At 50.0% G+C, this 20919-nt stretch overlaps 1 long non-coding RNA gene across 1 annotated transcript in view; it reads left to right on the plus strand.

Annotated features, from left to right (window-relative positions):
• LOC101953842 (uncharacterized) overlaps window positions 1–20919 on the plus strand; it is a 33741-nt gene extending 12822 nt beyond the window's left edge. The window contains exons 2-4 of the long non-coding RNA XR_010594206.1: window positions 529–15934; window positions 16895–17224; window positions 20556–20919. This is a non-coding gene — a long non-coding RNA (uncharacterized LOC101953842). The remainder of the gene's footprint in view (window positions 1–528; window positions 15935–16894; window positions 17225–20555) is intronic.

Consider the following 20919-nt stretch of genomic DNA (forward strand, 5'->3'; position numbering starts at 1 on the left):
CTTTCTCTGAACCCCAAAATATCAGCCAGATTGTTTTTTAAATGCATCCTGAGAGTCCTTGCCAATACAGCTAGGGAAATGAAAGTATTTTAGTTTATTAAGCCATAGGGGACAACTTAGGGACCTAAGCTTCAGGTCTGAAAATACATAGTTAGCCCTGCCAGATAAAAGCCTGTCTAAGCCCGTTGTCTTTCTGAAGCAGAAAAACTGATCTCCATGCAGTATATAATGGGGAGGTCTTTTTGGATGAGATCTTGAAAAACTGGCTGCTCTGCGTGGATATTAAAGCTCTCCTGGCCCTTTTTGTAAGGGCCTGTGTTTGCCACAGTGTCCTTAGGCAAAATTTCCCCTTCTCCCTCGGGGGTATGTTATGCTGAACACAACTGTCTGCCTCGCTTAGTGCCGCCAGCTGTCTGCTGGATGGGTGGTTCATCTTAGCAGTCACTCAAGAGATCCCAGAATTTACTCTGCTTCCCAGACCCCTTTCTGTTGCAGTTTTAGTAGGACAAAATGGCCCTTCCCTTGTAGAGTTCCAGTGCCAAGGAGTGCTGCTGGGCCCAGATGGATCACATACTCTTGAGAACTGAAACAGCTGGTACAATTATTTGACTCCAAAAGGTATGTCAGCTTCAAGGGCGATGAGTCTTACTGGGAATGTCCCCATTTTGCAGGACTGCAACACCCTGCTAAGCATTCACCAGACCACTTTACCAAACCAACCCTGTTAATAAATGGAAGCCTATTGACTCCCAACTGGGACCATCTGCCAGTGAGAGAATGTAAATTGACTCTGAATTGGGACCACCTGTGAGCGACTGCCTTTTGCTGATGTGATCGCCTGAGTGCGTTCCTGCTGATGGCAGGCTGAGGCCATCTGGTGAGGTTTGGGGAGTGTGTAGATGTTAAACTGAGCTGGTGAGGCCTTAGCTCCCTGAACACAAACGGCCGAGGTTCTGCCACCTTGTCCAGTGTGTTTATCGAGAGCTTTACTAAACAAAGCCCAGGAGTGAGTGGATTCCTATTGATTGCTGCTTGGGATCCTTGGGTGAGTTTCTGTAACTGTAGCTATGTAAAACTGAGTTGGTGTGGCCATAATAATAATACCACCACCTAGCTCTTGTGTAGTGCTAATCACAGACCTGGAATCTCAGAGGAGCCGAAAAATACCCACCAGCAGTGAACCGTAGCTGAGCTGGTAAACGATGGGGGAACGACAAGGAGCTTAAGGCAGTTTGGACAAAGTGCGGGACTTGCAATGTTCTGTACAGGTGAGTTCATCTTGATTCCTCATTGCCTCGGGGAGCTAGCAGTGCTGGTACCTGGCAACTCCTGCCACTAGGTAGCTGTTGATGTGGGGCCAGTCTGAGCAGAAGCACCCCCTTAAGTACGGACCTACTTTAAGTGTGGGCCTATTTTATCAAGCATTCTTAAAACTACAATACCCATCTGGGGAAGTGAGGAAATAGACTGACAGAGCGAGACAGGTACCCAGAAGTCACCTATTACAGAACAGGCCTAACAAGGAAAATAACAGAACACCACTGGCCATCATGTACAGCCCCCAGCTAAAACCTCTCCAGCACATCATCAGTGATCTACAACCTATTCTCATTTCTGGAAAATGAGCCCTCACACTCACAGATCTTGGGAGACAGGCCAGTCCTCGCTTACGGACAGCCCCCCAACCTGAAGCAAATACTCACCAGCAATTACACACCACACCACAGAAACACTAACCCAGGAAACAATCCCTGTAACAAACCCCGATGCCTACTCTGTTCCCATATCTACTCTAGCAACACCATCAGAGGACCCAACCACATGAGCCACACCATCAGGGGCTCATTCACCTGCACATCTACTAGTGTTATATATGCCATCATGTGCCAGCAATGCCCCTCTGCCATGTACATTGGCCAAACTGGACAGTCTCTACGTAAAAGAATAAAAGAATACACAAGTCAGACATCAGGAATGGTAACATACAAAAGCCAGTAGGAGAACACTTCAATCTTGTGTGACAAATTCCTCCTCTATCTTGGTGGGTCCTGCGCTTATTGGCAGATTTTCTTGCCTCAGAGATTCACCATGTGGGTTGGGGAACAGCCCAGAGACCTTCCCCTCTGGAAGAACCCACAGTCCAGGTCAATTGGGAGGTTTGGGGGGAACTCGGGCCCACCCTCTATTCCGGGTTCCAACCCAGGGTCCTGTGAACTGCAGCTGTCTATAGTGCCTCCTGTAACAGCTGCATGACAGCTACAACTCCCTGGGCTACTTCCCCATGGCCTCCTCCAAACACCTTCCTTATTCTCACCACAGGACCTTCCTCCTGGTGTCTGATAATGCTTCTGCTTCTCAGCCCTCCAGCAGCGCACCCTCTCACTCTCAGCTCCTTGCACCTCTTGCTCACAGCTCCTCACACTCACACCACAAACTGAAGTGAGCTCCTTTTAAAACCCAGGTGCCCTGATTAGCCTGCCTTAATTGATTCTAGCAGCTTCTTCTTAATTGGCTCCAGGTGTCCTAATTAGCCTGCCTGCCTGAACTGGTTCTAGCAAGTTCCTGATTACAGCTCCTGCTCTGGTCACTCAGGGAACAGAAAACTACTCATCCAGTGACCAGTATATTTGCCCTGTACCAGACTCCTGTAGGGGATCCTTTAGCGGTGGGCGGGCTTTGCCCACCCACTTCCTGGATCCCAATAGGACCAGACTCCTGTACCCCACTGGTCTGGGTCTGTCACACTTCCTAGACATTCTATAACAGATGTAAAAGTAGCCATACTTGAACAAAAAAACTTCAAAAACAGACTTCAAAGAGAAACTGCAGAACTAAAATTCATTTGCAAATTTAACACCATTAATCTGGGCTTGAATAGGGACTGGGAGTGGCTGGCTCACTACAAAAGCAATTTTCCCTCTCTTGGTATTGACACCTCCTCATTAATTATTGGGAGTGGACCACATCTATCCTGATTGAATTGGCCCTGTCAACACTGGTTCTCCACTTGTGAGGTAACTCCCTTCTCTTCACGTGTCAGTATAATAATGCCTGCATCTGTAACTTTCACTACATGCATCTGAAGAAGTGGGTTTTTTACCCACGAAAGCTTATGCCCAAATAAATCTGTTAGTCTTTAAGGTGCCACCGGACTCCTCGTGGTTTTTGTGGATGCCGACTCACACGGCTACCCCCTGATGCTTTAACATCTGCTATACAAGCTAGAGCCCCGTGCTATTTTGGCCCTTTTGGCAGAATATAAGTGTTGACAGTGAGGGGGGTGGGGTGGGGGCTTATAGGGCATAATTAAAATCCAGACGTCCCGATGGTATTGCCTGTTCTTGCTCAGATGTTGTGATTTCCTTGGTGTCTCTAAGTCAGCACTAACTAACACGGCTGCTACTCTGAAATAAGTCAGCACTGGTGTGACTGGTTAGTCCTGCAGCAGAGCAGTGTGTGAGAAATGACCCATGGAGCTGGAAGAGGCTAACAGAGCTGGCCAGCTGCAGTTCATTCAGTGCAGAGGAGGCCCAGTTTATGGCATCGGGTCAGAGCTAGTGGAGAACTTTTGTCAAAACGTTTTCTTCCAATGCAAAATGGTTTTTGAAAGAAACAAATTTTTCAAGGACAAATTTGATGTATTTCAAGATTTTCAGTTTTTCAACTAAAGGAAAAATTTCAGATTGTTTCCTATTGAAAAATTGTGTATCACTTTTAAAACCCAGAAACGAAATAGAATCTCAGGGTTGGAAGGGACCTCAGGAGGTCATTTAGTCCAACCCCCTGCTCAAAGCAGGACCAGTCCCCAACTAAATCATCCCAGCCAGGGCTTTGTCAAGCCGGACCTTAAAAACCTCTAAGGAAGGAGATTCCACCACCTCCCTAGAGAACCCATTCCAGTGCTTCACCACCCTCCTAGTGAAACAGTGTTTCCTAATATCCAGCCTAAACCTCCCCCACTGCAACTTGAGACCATTACTCCTTGTTCTGTCAACATGCATAGGAATGGGCATCATTTGGGTTTTTCAAACCCTTTTCCCTCTATCTCGGAAAAGGAGGGGACGCCCCAGATAGTTACAGACAATTTTTCAAAGGAAATTTGGAAATAAAAGTTTGAAATTTCAAAATTTCCTGGGAAACCCCCCAGCCCTACTTGGGGCAATGTGTGTGAGCACCTGCCACGAGCCAGGCAGCATCTCGGAGTGGCTCACAGTTTTGAGGGCCCCCAATAATCGCGTCAGTCTCATGGCTAAGAGCATGCAGCACATATAGAAAGCTGCATGTGGGTGACTGTGAAGCTATCCTAGGGACCAGGCTGGGGATAATTAGATGCTGGGAATCACTCAGACAAGGCAGGCAGAATCCTGGCTCAAGGAGTCAGGAGCGGCTTCCATTAAATGGGACCCTCCTTGGAGCACTCTGGGGATGGAGGTTTATTCACCACACACCAAGGGTGTATTAAAAAGGGACAGTGTTTGATACAGGAAATATGGGGACTTGGACTTCCCTAGGGAGTCCTAGCAGTGCAAGATCACGTGGGCCCCTTTCACCTTCTTGGCTTTTTGATCTCCCACAGAAGGGTCAGAATCTGACAGACTAGTTGCAGACTAGCAAGAAGACCAGCAAGGCAGCCCCGCATTGCTCTTCCAACCCCTCTGGATGGAGCAGTCAGGCAGTAACAGGACAGGCCCAGGGACCTCATAAAGATCAACACATAAAGGCCTCATGTTCTGTTTGATAAGTATCACAGACCGTACAGTTCTTAAAGCACACACTGGCCTGGGCATTCAGGTTATGTGGGCACTTAAATCATGTCTAAAAATGGCTCCTGTTGGGTGGGGGCTCCACCATCAACATGCAGAGTCACTCCCCCAGGCTGGGTTCACAGAGCTAAATGGAGGGAGGCAGTTGTTTGCATAGTGACTGCATGAGCTCAGCGTTTGTGATGGGACTCAGATTTCACGCTCCGTTCTGTTCTGAGCTCTCGCTCAGAGGCACGTTCCGATCACACCTACGGCTGATGACAAACTGTCTGCTTGAAGCCTGTCCAGGTTGGCCTTGGCAGCCTCCAGACGCGGGCTGGGTATCCTAACGCCAGCTTGGACACTGACTCTCCCTGCAGCTTTTGCTGGGTCACATGTAGCTACATTTTCAAAAGCGGCCAAGGATCCGGGGCTTTTCAGAGGTGCTGAGCACAAGCAGCTGCCCTTGGCTTTAAAGGACACTCTAAAGCTTGGGGTCTGGAACAATGCCTTGTGGTCGGTTCAGCTGCTCGCTGAAGTCACAGATCCTCTGCGGTGTCTACCCTTCACTTCCAGTTCCACACGGGCGGACCCGTTATCACTGGGCTGCTCCTCATCACAGCCGTCTTCACCCACAAGCACGCCTTGACTGTGGTGGGCTTTACATTCGAGCGCCTCTTCTTTTCCCCAGGACAGCTCTGACCTCCCATCTCAGAATGAATGTACAAAGGCTTCACCCTGCCTCTTGAAACGCTGCTTATGGGCTGGCTGAGGGGCTCACTGGCTCCGGGGCTGGTCAGCTGCAATTCCTAAATGGATGGCTCACCCCAAGCTTCATTGGCTCCTGCGCCAGTGGCAGGATTCCTGGGTTCCAGCATGGACTGGCAGCTTCCTTTCCTGGCTCCTTCCCTGGTGGCTGGGAATGCTGACACCAGACCAGCCTGCACTGCCCCATGAAAATCCTGGAGAACAAATCTGCATAAATTAAATGTTTGATATTTGCATACAATTTGCATACTTGCAGCTAATACCCCACATCTGTGCCTCTTGCCCCTTTTCCTGTCTGTCTCCTTCCCTTCACCTTGAGTTCCTGAGAGCTCCTCCCTCCATCCTGAGCCACCCTTTGCCTCTCCCTCCCCAGAGTGCCATAATTTGTGACTGGGCTCTCCAGAAGGAAAACATCCTCATTATACCTACGATGGCACATGGCCAGTAGCAAAAATCCCAACAGCCAGTGAGGACACTAGGTGGGGCGGGCTCAGAGTTACTACAGAAAATTCTTTCCCAAGTATCTTGCCCAGATGCTTAGGATCTAATTGACCACCATATTTAGGGTCAGGAAGGAATTTCCCCCTGGGTCAGGTTGGCAGAGATCCTGGGGGGAGGAGGGGTTCGCTTCCTCTGCAGCATGGGGCATAGGTCACTTGCAGGTTTAAACTAGTGCAAATGGTGAATAGAATCATAGAATCTCAGGGTTGGAAGGGACCTCAGGAGGTCGTCTAGTCCAAGCAGGACCAATCCCCAACTAAATCATCATGGTGGATTCTCTGTAACTTGAAGTCTTTAAACCATGAGTTGAGGATGTCAGTAACTCAGCCAGAGGTTAGGGGTCTGTTACAGGAGTGGGTGGGTGGGGTTCTGTGGCCTGCGAGGTGCAGGAGGTCAGACTAGATCAGGGGTAGGCAACCTATGGCACACGTGCCGAAGGCGGCACACGAGCTGATTTTCAGTGGTACTCACACTGCCCAGGTCCTGGCCACTGGTCCGGGGGGCTCTGCATTTTAATTTCATTTTAAATGAAGCTTCTTAAACATTTAAAAACTTTATTTACTTTACATACAACAATAGTTTAGTTCTATATTATAGACTTATAGAAAGAGACCTTCTAAAAACTTTAAAATGTATCACTGGCACGTGACCTTAAATTAGAGTGAATAAATGAAGACTCGGCACCCCACTTCTGAAAGGTTGCCGACCCCTGGACTAGATGATCACAATGGTCCCTTCTGGCCTTACAGTCTATGATGGGGTGGCCAAACTGCGGCTCTTTTACAGTGACGTCTTGTGTTTGACTGAGTGGGTATTCACCCACAAAAGCTTATGCTCCAATACATTTGTTAGGCTAGGTCTACACTACCCGCCTGAATCGGCGGGTAGAAATCGACCTCTCGGAATCAATCCCCGAATCGACGCTCTTACTCCACCAGCGGAGGTGGGAGTAAGCGCCGTCGACAGAAAGCCGCAGAAGTCGATTTTGCCGCCGTCCTCACAGCGGGGTAAGTCGGCTGCGATACGTCGAATTCAGCTACGCTATTCACGTAGCTGAATTTGCGTATCTTAAATCGACTCCCCCCTGTAGTGTAGATGTACCCTAAGTCTATAAGGTGCCACAGGACTCTTTGTTGCTTTTTACAGTGAAACTGTGGCTCCCGGAGCCCCCCAAGCACACACACCCCATATTCTCTGCCTACCAGACGGGGGGGAGTAACTTGGGGCTTCTGCCCTGCAGTGGGGTGGTGGGGCTAGGGCTTCTGCCAGAGACAACTGGTGCCTGCTAAAGTGGGGGGGCCCACAATTTAAAGGTTTGGGTCCCCCAGTAGCTTGAATCACACCCATACCCCAGGCACACACCCCTTCTTATCCTCAGCGGTCCCTCCCTGCAGCTCCCAGGTGTTAGTTCTGTGTGGAGAGGCAGCAGCAAACAGCTGGGAGCAGCAGGAAGGGGCCTCTGCTTTAGCTCCTTGGGGAGAGGCAGCAGGAAAAGCAGAGGCTGTCCCTGCAGCTTCCAACTGTTTGCCACTATCTCCCCGATGGCCGGCCGCAGCTTGCTGGCTTTCCCTTCCACTCCTGCCCACCACCCAGCAGCTTGGGACGTGGACCCTTGTGGTGGGCAGGAAGCTGAGCTTGGGCAAAAATGTCTGGGAGCCACGTGGAAAGCCAGGTTTGAGTAGGGATGGGGGAAGAGCCCGAGATCTGAGCCCAGAGTTACTGTCTCCATCCAAAAGCCAGGTCATGCTGGGAGGGCTGGCTGGCTGACTAACTCCCTGCTGGGTTCCTGGCCACACTGGCTGCTGAGCTGAATGGCTGACTTCTGAGGAAACGCTACAAGTACTAATTAGGTGTGGCTGGCTAGGGATGTTCCAAATTGGATTAACGTGCCTTGCGTCCACACACAAATGTTTTTTAAATTGAATTATTTGGCTTTTTAGGTCACAGTAATGAATCCCCTTCAGGATAGGAGAAACTCCCCTGCACAGTGGGTTTGTTCACTGTAAAGTTTGTGTGGTGGCACTTCTATCTACTCCACTTGTGCCAAGACTAAAACAGACTTCAAAGAAGAACTAGATAAGTTCCTGGAGGATAGGTCCATCAATGGCTATTAGCGAAGATGGGCAGGGATGGTGTCTCTAGCCACTGTTTGCCAGAAGCTGGAAATGGGCGACAGGGGCCTCTGGGGCACTGTCAGAAGACAGGATACTGGGCTGGACAGATCTTTAATCTGACCCCGTATTGCTGTTCTTATGTTCTTAATCCTCCCACTGCTATCCCACCTGGTTTGGCCAGTCTGTCCAGCTGGGTGCCCTCCACTGCTTTGGGGTCATCTTGACTGGATGTCAGATCACTGTTTAAAAGTTAACATGCAGCCATGTGTGCCCCTTTTCAATTCCGGGGAATGGTTTACACACAGCCGGAGTCATATACCCATTAATGCAGTCATCCCCACCCCACTTCTGCATGGAGCCCGGCGGAGCTCCTGGACTTGAATGCCCTCTTTGGATTTCTGCCTGTCCAGTCCCACCTACCAAAGAGTCACTGAAATATTTATGTCTACAAGACTCCGTGAGAGCAAATGGAGAGGATGGCCACGGTCCCAGGGCCGAGGAAAAGCAAAAGAGCTCCAGCAGAGGGACCTGAGGAGAATGGACCATGCAGGGCCTCTGGTAATGCTTCCACTGCCTCCTGCCCTTATCCTGAACACCTGGACCACACTTTGAAGGCGGTGCCATCACTGCACCCAAAAGTGATGTGCTGGATGGTTTTCCACACCCCACGGCAAGGGCCCCAGACCAGCCTGTACACCAGGGCACTTGGGGATTACACAAGAACCTAATACAGGCAGCCAAAAGGATCTGCTGTGGAGCTCTGCCGGCAGCCAGCCTGAAAGTGCTGCTGCAGGAGAGCTCTGCCCGTCAGCATGACGTGCCGTACAGCAATACAGCAGCGTAGTGGGAGTTTAACAACTTTTTTCCAGGTGCTGGTTGCCCGCTGCCATGCCAGTGGAGCCAGGAACCCGGCTCCACCATCTCGGCTTCTAACCTCCCACGTGCGCTTGTCATGCTGTGTACACTGGCGACAGAAAACTATAAGGATTTGATTTTCCTCAAAAACCAACAACCATGGACCACCTGTGTCACATCCACACCCCTTTCGCAAATAGCCTGGACTGTGGGCCCCACCCCCACAGACACAGACACAAACGGAGGGCACCGCGGGGGTTACAAAATCAGACCGGTTGCATGGCAAGCAAGTGTACTGTGGCAGCAGAACAGGGACAGAAAAGGGCACCTTGGGCCATAGCTGGAGCAATGTACTGAAATTCCAGCTACAATTACATTTTATGAGGTAAATTGCCAAAATTAGATACAGGGATTGCACATGGCATTTTTAATCAGTTCCTCAGTGCTGTTAACTTTTTACTGCAAACCAGTTCCTGCAGAGATGTATTTGCTTTGCAGTGCATTGCAAGCTGATCTACAGCTGAGATAAAAGAATTGCAGGCAAAGGTTGTGCTCTATTTTAGCACACACACTGCAAGGCAATGCAGCCTTCTGGGGCCATCCATATCGGTGATATTTCCCTTCCACTCCTGCAGCAATGCGGGGACCCCATCTGACTACATAGCAGCCCTGCATCTTATTATCCTGGTGTGCCCACCACCGCCCATGCGTAAAGAGCCGTGTCATCCACGGAAAGGCTGGCAAACCTCCGGCGGTAAAGGCAGGGTTAAGGTCAGGTGTTAGCAGGGTGGAACCCCCAGTGTAGGCTGGCCTTTGGTGTCTAGGTCTGGATGGCACAGCAGTAAACATGTCACGGCCCGTTCTAGCTTAGTGCTCCCACCATTGGTAGCACTGGGGACATGCATTGGCAATCATGTATGGTGGATTCTGATCAACTTGTGATTAGAGCAGGGCTGGGGGATACATCTAACCCCCCCCCCCCCTACACACACACACACACCCCCCTAGGGATGCAGCTGAAGGTAAGTGAAGCTGGGCTGAAATCAGAGCAAGACCCAACATTAGACGAGACGGCCCAGCCTGAGAGAACGTCAGCCCTGGACCTGGGGGTGCAACTCCCATCTCGCTCGCTCTACAAGTAGAAGGTAGCCATGGCAGCGTGAGTGGTAGGAGGTGCTAGCCACCCCGAGCCAGAGACCACAGACACCCCTACTGTGGCTACACCCTGGGGTTAGTGCGCGAGCTCGCTCAGAGCTGGTGGGGGTGTTTCCTCGAGCTGGGGCTCGCTGTGCTAGCTCCAAGTACAGACATATCCTTAGGCCCAGCTGATTGCGGAAGGAAAGTGTCTTGCCACTTGATTTGGCCGCTTTCAGTGTTTAGCCTCTCTCCAGTCTCAGCAGAGTCTGGGTTGCATGAAGTGTCCTGGTTAGCCGGGTAAAACCTCACCTGAGCCACAGTGTGCTAAGATATTGCCCAGAGCTCGGGGCACTGCCTGGCAAGCACTGTCCCAGCCAGGCCTTTAGCAGCAGTGACATGTCTCATTCTTGGCTGAAAAGAAGGTGGTGGCCACTGAACATCATCACTCCAGAATCTCTTGGCACTAACAGCACCTATAAAAAGCAGATGAGTAATGGAAGTAGAGTCTTGTTTTTAAACCATGTAAGCACTTGGAATGTAACAGGGGTTTAGAGTTTGTTTATTTCTATAGTAAGCACCATAATGATGCATAAAACAATGTTTGGGGCCGCAGGCCTTTGGCCAATGAGAGAGAAAGAGGAACTGTAAAATGATTACATTAAACACCATCAGGATGAAACGCAGCCACCTGAAATTGCAACATTGAGTAGAACAGTGACTGTTTTCTCTCTGCCTTTACAAATGACATCAGAAGTCCTGGGCCAGATTCTGAGCTCGTTACTCCAGTGTCAACTTGCTGGAGTAACTCAATGATTTCAATTTCTGTAAATCTGACATAACCCCATGTAATAAGATCAGGATCTGACGCAGCGCTACAGCAGAGTCTGTAGGCTTGTGACTGGGTGTATTGCCAAGTGGTAGGGACACACAGCCTGGGTTCTTTTCCTGGTTGTGCCTCTGACTTCTTGTGTGACCTTGAACTAACATTCACCTCTGTGCCTCAGTTTCTCCATAAGAACAGCTATACTGGGTCGGACTAATGGTCCATCTAGCCCAGTGGCCAATGCCAGGTGCTTCAGAGAGAATGAACAAACCAGGTAATCCATCCAGTGACCCATCTGTGTAATTTGTCTGTTTCACAGGGGATTGTGTGGCTTAATAAATTGGTGGCTGTAAATGCTTTGAGCCCCCCCCCCCCTCGCTGAAAGCCGAACACGCCCCCCCCCCCGCTGAAAGCCGAACACGCTGTCAATATGATACTGGTGCAAACTTTTGGGCTTGTTGGTTTTAATTTTGTTCCCTTTCTAAACTGAAGCAAAAAAAACAACCCTTTTTTCAGGATGGGCTAATCACATCATAACCTGAAATGCATCTGGTATAGAGAGCAATGGCAAAGGTTTACCATATAACTTATTCCCTCGTTAATTTGATGTTCTGTTTTATCTGATCAGGAACCAATTAGTTTCATGGTACACACCACAACAATTTCTGCCCCTTACTCTGAAGGCTTTTGGCGAGTCTAGGTGGCTAATTTGATCAGAACCCACCATAAATAACTGGCAGGAAAATTTATTCAAGATGGACTTCCATCTCTGCTATTTGTTTATTCCATTTCAAACTCCTCATCACGGGGCATATATTGCAAATCTCTCAGATAAGAGAGAAAGAATCACACTTCAGCCTTGTTTCCCACACTAAGATTAATCAACACCAGCTATGCCCTCCCTATGGAAAAGGCATGTTCTGGATTCGGGTTAGCAGCTTGGGTTCAGATACAGTGAAGACACGGCAACTCGGCTTTAAACTTGGTTTAGCAGTTCAAATTCACCTTCAGACTCGCCCACAGACTTTAACCTAAGCCACTAACCCAAGTCACTGTGTCTGCACTGCTGTTTGAACCCAGGTTAGCTGACCTGAGCTAAGAACACACCTTGCATTTGCAGTGAAAACACACATGCACCACTCCTGCTTGGCTGTTGCCGTGCCGAAATTCACTCGGCGCCTCACCCTGGGGCATGTGCGCTGCTGCCTCCCTCTAGGTGTCTGGACCTAATCTCCCAGCTGAGCCTCAGAGCAATTCGCGGACAAGGGCAAGATAGGTGTCCGGCCGCCTAGGTCCTCTGACCACGCCTACCAGCTTGGCTCCCACTCAGAATCCGGCTGGAGGAGGAGGAGGGGACAATTATTTAAATAGCCGTTAGGCCAGTAGTGGGAGGGAGGAGGGTGAGAGCGACTTGCAGCCAGTCATTAGGGCACCCGTGGGAGATGGGAGGCCCTGGGTCTGGTCCCCTGCTCCAGCCAGCCTGTCATTATTTATCCAGAAAGGTACAGCTTCACCAGGAGGGACTGAGCAAGCCCCACAGCAGCGTGTCCGTAGCCTGGTGGTTAGCATGCCTTCCTGAGAGGCGGGAGACCCCTGTTCAAATCCCTCTTCCCCATCAGGCAGAGGGAGGGGAATGCAGCCTGGGTCTCCCACACCCCAGGAGTGTGCTCTAAGCACTATAATACAAGTTACCAGGTGCTGTGGCTCCTCCAGCCATTTTGGGTGGGGCGAGGTAGGCACAAGAAATGCCTTCAGTGCCTAAGCGTCCAGACTCCAGGCAGCAGGTTTCCAAGCAGAGCTAGGTGTCTATCTCTGAGGGGGCGGGGCTTAGCAAACCCACCCACCACCACCACCACCATCAGCATCTGGTGCGGGAAATTTTTGCGCGAGAAAGCTGTTGCACAGGGGCAGTCCCACTCTCCAGCTGTGGAAGCCAGATTCCAAAGGCACGAAGAATCGTTACGGCTGGGGACTTCCTTAGCTGCAGTGGGTGACCAGCACATCTTCCACGCTTTTCATGCTCTCCGCAGCACACAGCACGTTGCTGAACCGCCTTGCTGTTGCTGTGGCTGTTGAATCACAAATTGATTTCCTCCGCCCAGTCCACCGGAACAGTCTTCGCATGCTGGAGAAAGGCCGTTGCCCAGGGGCACTTGTGAGACTGGTACTGGAACACTACGGACAGTTCGGGAGTCTGCGTTTTTAAAGGGGTGTTGAAAAGTTGAGCTGGGTGCAGAAAAGAGCCAGAAAAATGGGGGCTGGAGAAAATGTCTGACAGTGAGATCATGCTCTTTAAATCTCCACTTAGCTTATCAAAAAGACTGAGAGGAGACTTGATTATCAGGGTATAAGGACCTTCACTGGGAAAAAATACTGAGTACTAAAGAGGTCTTTAACCAAGGGGAGGGAAGCAAAAAAAGAACCAAGGGCTGGAAGCTGAAGCCAGACAAATTCAAATTAGAAATTAGGAATTAGTGTCTACCACTGAAGGTGATTAAGAGGGGTCTACAGAATTTGCAGCCATGAAAATCGTGTCACAGCCCATGAAATCTAGTCTCCAGCCTCCAGCTCTGAAGGCAGAGTGGAGAAGTAATGGTGGCATGGTACGCTATTGCCTCCTTACCTCTTTACTGCTGCGGGCCATGGCTCTGCCTTCAGAGCTGGGCACCCAGCCAGCAGCCGCCGCTCTCCTGCTGCCCAGCGTCAGGCAGCGCTGTTGCCAGCAGCAGCACAGAGATAAGGGAGGCAATGCTGTGAGCCTCCCACCATAGGCTTGTGACCTCCTTTTGGGTCAGGGCCCCCAGTTTGAGAAACACTGCAGAGAAATCACACATTTTTCATGGGTTGGTCACAGCATAAATAGCACATTTAATGGATGTGATCAGCTAAATGTGCTATTTATGCCATTCCCAACCCCTAGAAAAATGTGTATTTCTCTGTAATTTAAGCAGACCCCTAGTGATTAACCCCTGGAACAAATTCCCCAGGGAAGCGATGGATTCTCCATCTCTTGATGGCTTCCACTTCTGCCTGGCTTTCTGGAATGTGCTTTAGCTGAACACAACTTATTGGGCTCAACACTGGGGTAGCTGGGTGAAATGTAATGGGCTGTGCTATCCAGGCACTTAGATGATCTAATGGTCCCTTGGATCTGTGTGGCACTAGGGAATGCTAATCACTAGGGTGCTATCCACGAGGCGACGTAAGAGCCTAAACTCCAGAGTTAGGTGCCCAAGTCCCCCTTTGGGGCTTTGGGCAGGTCCCTGGTTACAGTAAGTTCTAGACTACCAGAACACAGGCAATGTTTGTGCCACTAACTTGCACAGATTTGTAATTTTGCAGTCCACCCCACTTTCACTTGGAGGGATTTTTGTTCAAAGGCCTTTTTCACATTGAAATGTGTGAATGGCAAAAACTGCCCCAGTCTTGACCTGACCTGCCTTGCAGAGTCACCCAACTGTATCCACATTGACACCTGTGCTGAGTGTGAACTGAGTAGAAAGTGGTGCCACTGTTACTCACTTTGCACTGGACTCAATGACAACACTGGGTGCAGGGTGTGGAGAATCAGGGCATTGATGCAAAGGGTGACTATTAGTGGTTTCCTTCAGCCTTGTCTATACCAGACAGGTTTTGCTGGTACAGCTAATCAGATGCAGCTTATTCTGGGAAACGGGTTCCCCAAATGAAATGAGCTATACTGGCAGAAGGCGTTTGTGCTTGTATAACTGTGTCTACACTAGGGATTTTGCCAGTGCAGCTCTGTTGGTAAAATAAGTCACACCCTGACTAACAGAGCTATGCCAGCAAGAAGTGTTCAGGGTGGAGCAGCCCTTTGTCTGCACTCAGGGCTTGTACCTGTGTGGTTACAATCATGCCTGGAACTGGGGCAAAACCCCACTGTACATGGGGCTTGTAAAGCTGATCCCAAATTCTCCTTTTTAAAAAAAATAGAAACTTGAGAATTCAACTAAATAAAAGATGTCCCACAGCCAATGTGTCCTTTCCTTTGACATTTTCATAAAAAAAAAAAAAACCTCCAAAGCTGAAAAATTTTATCCAAAACTTGACAATTATTATGTTTGTGGCTCAAAAGTTTCACACAAAAAAACAAACAATAAAACCCACAAATGAGTATGGGGGTTTTCAGTGGGATTTCCCCCCCCCCCCTTCATTTGTCACAATTTCCCCCCAGGGGAAGAACAAAACAAAAACATTTCCCCACCAGCTCTTATAACATGTCATGGTTTTTACTGAAGACTCACATCACATCTGGGTGAAAAGTGTCTCGTTGCTATTCTCAAACGTGACCCCAAGCAGCAAAACAGCAGGGCCTTTGGAGTTTTTTGTTTTTAAACTGGACCAAATTTTTCAATATTAAAATAAATAGTGCTGAGGCTTTTTGAACGTGGTGTCAAATATCCCATGCAGTCCTGTCAGCCTCTCCAGCTGTCCCCATTCCTGCTCCCACGGCAGAAAATGGGCCCAATTCTGCGCCCCTGCACTCTATGTCACACTGCTGCCAGCCTGGCACAATGGCAGTGCTCTGCATCTACTTTGTGCAGCTGCAAATGGCACAACACGGGTGGCCCAACAAAAGGGAATTGGCCTAGTGTCTTGCCATGGCTTCAGCGGAGCACAAGTTGACAGGCCGCTCGCCGTACAGGACACGAGTACGTAATAGATTGCTCTGTGGACTAGCTAGCCTGCCAGGGGTAATAAAGCTGTATCCCCAGCTCCCAGGTAAATACCATAACAACGAGTGTCCAATTCAGCCAAGCCCAGCACAGATTGATTCATGGTTTATGAGAGGACTAAATGCCCCAGTCATGCACATTGCAACAGAACACACAGTAAATGCTTTGTCCTTGGCTTTTAAACAGCCCTGAAGCAGGAGGTTCCTGGCAGAGGACACTTGTCGATCCATCCCAGGCTGAACTTGTTGATCTGATGCTCCTCTGTGGACTCAGGCTTTAACGTGAGTGAGATACAAGGTGAGTTTGCAAAGCAGCATCTGCCCTAGCAAAGCCACTGCTCGTATTTCAGTAAGTGCCAGCAACTATGCACTGCTCCAGTGCTAGCAACACAGCAAGCACTAGGGTAGGCCCGGTGCAGGCATTGCTACCGCGGTCTCACACACAGCCACCCGGTGATGGTAAAATACCCGAGCCCTGCCTAGGCTAGCACCTAGGCCCCTGCTGCCAGCCCCTGACGCAGAGAAATAATGTTGGTGATGCAGGCCAGGCCTGCCATGGGAAAACTGGAACCCAGAATCCTCGACTACGGCAGCTCCCCAGTGCTAGTCACAGGGAAAGCGGTCCTCAGCTTGGCAGCTCTGGGGGCAGGAACGGTCTTTTTGTTCTGTGCTTGTACAGCCCCCGGCACAGTGGCGGTGTGACCCATGACTGGGGCTCCTTGGTGCTACAGTAATATAAAGAATAACAGCGTTAATGCCGTCATCTAACCCTGAGCCCCGGCTCCTTTGACACTCCCAGCAGGACAGTGCACCAGCGGTGAGTCAGGGGTTTCGAGGGGCACCAGTGCTGACATTGTCGTAGGCCTGATGCCCAGGGATGTCAGCCAGGGGTGGCCAAGCCCTGGTAAAGCTCCACAGGTACAACCCCCTTGGGCAGATGTTCTACGCTCAGATTAGCCCTTCTCGGACGTGGGATAAACTGTGCAGGTGCAAGTCCCAGCTCAGCAGTTTACACGGTCTGCACCAACGGTTAACACCAGGGGCTACAATCAGGGCAAATCCCCAGGGTAGGCTGGAGATCGTGCTTCAGTGTTGCTGCCTATCACAGACAGTCTGGTCTCTTACATTAGTTGTATTATTGTTGTGTCAATGTGCCCAAAGGCCTGGGTGATGGGCACACTCTATAGAACGAGAGCAAGCATGGTAGCTAAGGCTGTTATTAACCAGCTTTAACTCACTGTGACATTCACCTTTTCAGATGACACTTTCCATGCTCCAGCTCCTCTCCTGTCCTCACTTGCTCACCAGCCAGCGGCAGGCAGTGTCCGTGTCTAGCGGGCCTAACAGCAGCAGAGGTATGGCTTGGCGTAACTACCCATCCTTGGTTCCAGCAGGCCCCATAGAAGCTGACGTGTCGCCCAGCTGTCTGCAGAGGGTGTCCCAGCAACAGGCCTGACACACTAATGCACTAATTACCAGTAATAATAGAAACAAAGGCCAGGACAAGCAATGCACAAGAACCGAAAGACAAGTCTGGCTGGACTAACTCAGCCCTCCCAAAAAAAATGCAAAGGAAAAACATCAGTAGGTAATTTATCACTTAAAAACCATATACGGCTCTTATTAGCCCTAACCCACCTCGGGCATGGCTCAGAGCTAGCACCTCTGCTCGGGAGCTGGGGGAACAGCATCTCCGGGAGGTCAGAACTCTGCAAGAGGAAAGAGGGAGGGCAAAGCATTAGTGAATTTTAAAATTACAGCGAAAATACAGGCAGCGCCATCTCCTCCATGTGGCTCCCAGTAGGAATCAGTATAGAAAATCTCCAGCATTCAAAAATCATGAGTCAGGCCCCCCAAAATCATGAGATTTTTTTTAAGAGAATCAGTGTTAGATCCTTTGTTTACCTTCTGGTTTCGAGCCTTTAGGAATCACATTTTCAAGCTTTCCTCACAGCCAAGTGAGTTAGCAACTTGCTTTAAAGGGGGGGTGAGAGGGGCTGAGATTCTGATGTATTCACATGACTCCTGGAGCTGGGGCTTTAAGGAAAACACCAAATATTATACGGTGTTTAAAAAAAAACACAAAGAAAATGACAGAGCTGGGCAGTGTCATTGATCCAGAGGATCGGTGCTACAGACCCAGCTTTGGAACAGTCTCTTGGAGGAACCGTTCAGTGGGCCAAACCCCCAGGGGTCTCACTCTTCCTCCAGGGCAGGGCCCGTGGCCTGACCACCTCCTAGCCTGGACTTCTGGGGCTCCAGTCCCCCTGCTTCACACTGTGAGCTCTGTGCAGCGAGTCCCACTGAGCCAGACTCCCGTGGAGCCTTGTGAGCTGTGCAGGGGTTAACGCCCCTCACCCAGCGCTGTCACAACAGCTGGGTTTATTCAGCAGCTGGAGCCCAGCATGGGAAGTCCCCAGGTTAGCCCAGAGAACTGAAGGTGAAAGCACGGCCCATCCTGGTCAGCCCAGGGCCCAGCCAGGGGAACAGTGAACCCACTGGTCAGGCTTCCATCTCAGACCTATATATGCATATGCATCCGAAGAAGTGGGCTGTAGTCCACGAAAGCTTATGCTCTAATAAATTTGTTAGTCTCTAAGGTGCCACAAGTCCTCCTGTTCTTCTTTTATCTCAGACCTAGTCTACACTAGCAAATTAGCTAAGTTTAAACTACATCGGTCAGAGATGTGAAAAATCCACGTCCCGGAGCAGTGTTGTTAAGCCGAGCTAAGTCCCCATATAGACAGCGCTAGGTAGGAAGAACTGTAAGTATTGACATACCCCCAGGGCAAGTCCACACTACAAAATTGCACCGATTGAACCGTCAGCATGGGGTATTGTGGGACGGCCTCTGAAAGGCAGCACCAGTCGATGTAAGCAACACAGTGTTGACACTGAGGGCTTGTCTACACTGGCAATTAACACACACACACACCCCCGAGCGCAGCAAGTTGCAGCGCTGTTAATTGGCAGCGTAAACAGTGCCCCGTGTGCCGTGACCACACAAGGCACGTTAAAGCGCTGCCGCGGCCAGCCAGTGTAGACTAGCCCTGACACTGCATCAACCTCACGACATCGACCTAAGTGCTGCAGCTCTCCCAGAGCTGGATTAAGTTGGTGTAGTGGGGGAGTTATATTGGTGGGAGCTTCATTTTAGGGCATGTCTACATGACGAAATTAGGTCGATTTTATAGAATTCGATCTTTAGCAATCGATTTTATACAGTCGATCGTGCGTGTCCCCACTAAGCGGCGGAGTCCGTCCTCAATACCATGGCTAGCATTGACTCACGGAGTGGTGCACTGTGGGTAGCTATCCCACAGTCCCCACTGCCCTTTGGAATTCTGGGTTAAGCTCCCAATGCCTGATGGGGCAAAAACATTGTCGCGGGTGGTTTTGGGTACATGTCGTCAGTTTCCCTTCCCTCCCTCCTTGAAAGCAACGGCAAACAATCGTTTCACACCTTTTTTCCTGGGTTATCCGTGCAGACGCCATAGCATGGCAAGCATGGAGCCCGCTCAGCTGCACACTGCTTTTGTGAGCATTGTAAACACCTCGCACATTATCCTGCAGTATGTGCAGAGCCTACCTAGGAGTCGGCAGCAAGAGGAAGATTGTGAGGAGGACATGGACACAGACGTTCCTGAAAGCATGGGATGTAGCAATTGGGATATCATGGCGGCATTGGGGCATGTTGATACAGTGGAATGCCGATTCTGGGCCCGGGAAACAAGCACAGACTGGTGGGACCGCATAGTGTTGCGGGTATGGGATGATTCCCAGTGGCTGAGAAACTTTTGCATGCGTAAGGCCACTTTCATGGAACTTTGTGAGTTGCTTTCCCCCGCCCTGAAGCGCAGGAATACCAAAATGAGACCTGCCCTGGTGGGGGAGATGGGAAGGATAAGGCCACATTGCTTATTGTAGCCACACTACAAATCAAAGGTGTTTGAATGACAGCCTTCTGTCACTTGGGCCATCCTCTGGAGTTGAGTGGCTGGGTGCCTGGAGCCTCCCCGCGTTCTTGGGCGTCTGGGTGAGGAGGATATGGAACATGGGGAGGAGGGTAGGCTGTTATACAGTGGATGCAGTGGGGGTCTGTGCTCTTGTTGCCTTTCCTGCAGCTCCACCAGATGCCTTATCATGTCCGTTTACTCCCCCATTAGCCTCAGCATCACCTCCTGCATGTTCTGATCTCTCTCACTGTATGCTTTCCTGGCCTCTGCCACCGAATGCCTCCATGCATTCAGCTGTGCCCTATCATTGCAGGAGGATTGCATGAGCTCTGAAAACATGTCGTCGCGAGTGCGTTTTTTCTAATCTGCGATAACCTCAGGGATGGAGTTGATACGGGGAGTATAGAAACATTTGCAGCTGCAGAGGGGGGAAAAGGGAGAGTAGAATTTAAGAAGATACATTTCTGAGAACAAAAGGGAGACTCTTGCACAGTGAATCAAGCAATTCACAGCAGACAGCACATGTTTTAGGTACAAGGTCACATTTTGCCTTTTATATTGAGCGCCTGCCGGTATAGTGACACATCACACATGGCTGGATAACAAAGTTCAGTTTCCAGGCAGCCATGGTAAGCCAAAGGGTACGTGGGGTTGGCTTCTGCGTTCATAACATGTGGGAATGGTTTCAAACTGCAGTGCCCTCCTTTCCCATAGCCATCAATGCCGCTTGGTTTTGCCATTTAAAAGGAGGGCCTGTAGTTGCCGTTTAAAAGGAGGGGCTGCGGGTTTTGGGGTGGATGTGCAGCACACCTCTCCCCCCACCTTCCCCCGCGTGGCTATTCTCCAGGATGATCCCTTTTAGCCAAGTGCACACAGCCCAGCATGCCCAGGGTCTAATGTGCTGGGGATCACCAAACAGAGGGGATTACTGTTCCCTTACAAAACTTCCCCTATTTTAACCAGGTGAGCACGAATGATATCACTCTCCTGAGGCTGACACAGAAAGATAAAGATCGAATGTTGCATGAATTCGACCAAAACCCAGGACCATTCGCTGCCATGTGTTGTGCTGCAATGATTCCAGTCCACTTGCTACTGGCTTTGTGTGGTCAAGTGTCCTACCGTGGAGGACGAAATAAGGCAGCTCTCCCCAGAAACCTTCAGCAAAGGCTTTCAGAGTACCTCCAGGAGAGCTTCATGGAGATGTCCATGGAGAGTTCCCGCTCCATCCCCAGACACGTTGACAGACTTTTCCAGTGGCTGTACTGGTCGTGAATGCATCCCAATTCTTCAGGGCAAATCAAACATTAAACACAATTGCTTTTAA

The sequence above is a fragment of the Chrysemys picta genome, chromosome 21 (genome assembly GCF_011386835.1).
Source record: "Chrysemys picta bellii isolate R12L10 chromosome 21, ASM1138683v2, whole genome shotgun sequence".
NCBI classification, from domain to species: domain Eukaryota; kingdom Metazoa; phylum Chordata; order Testudines; family Emydidae; genus Chrysemys; species Chrysemys picta.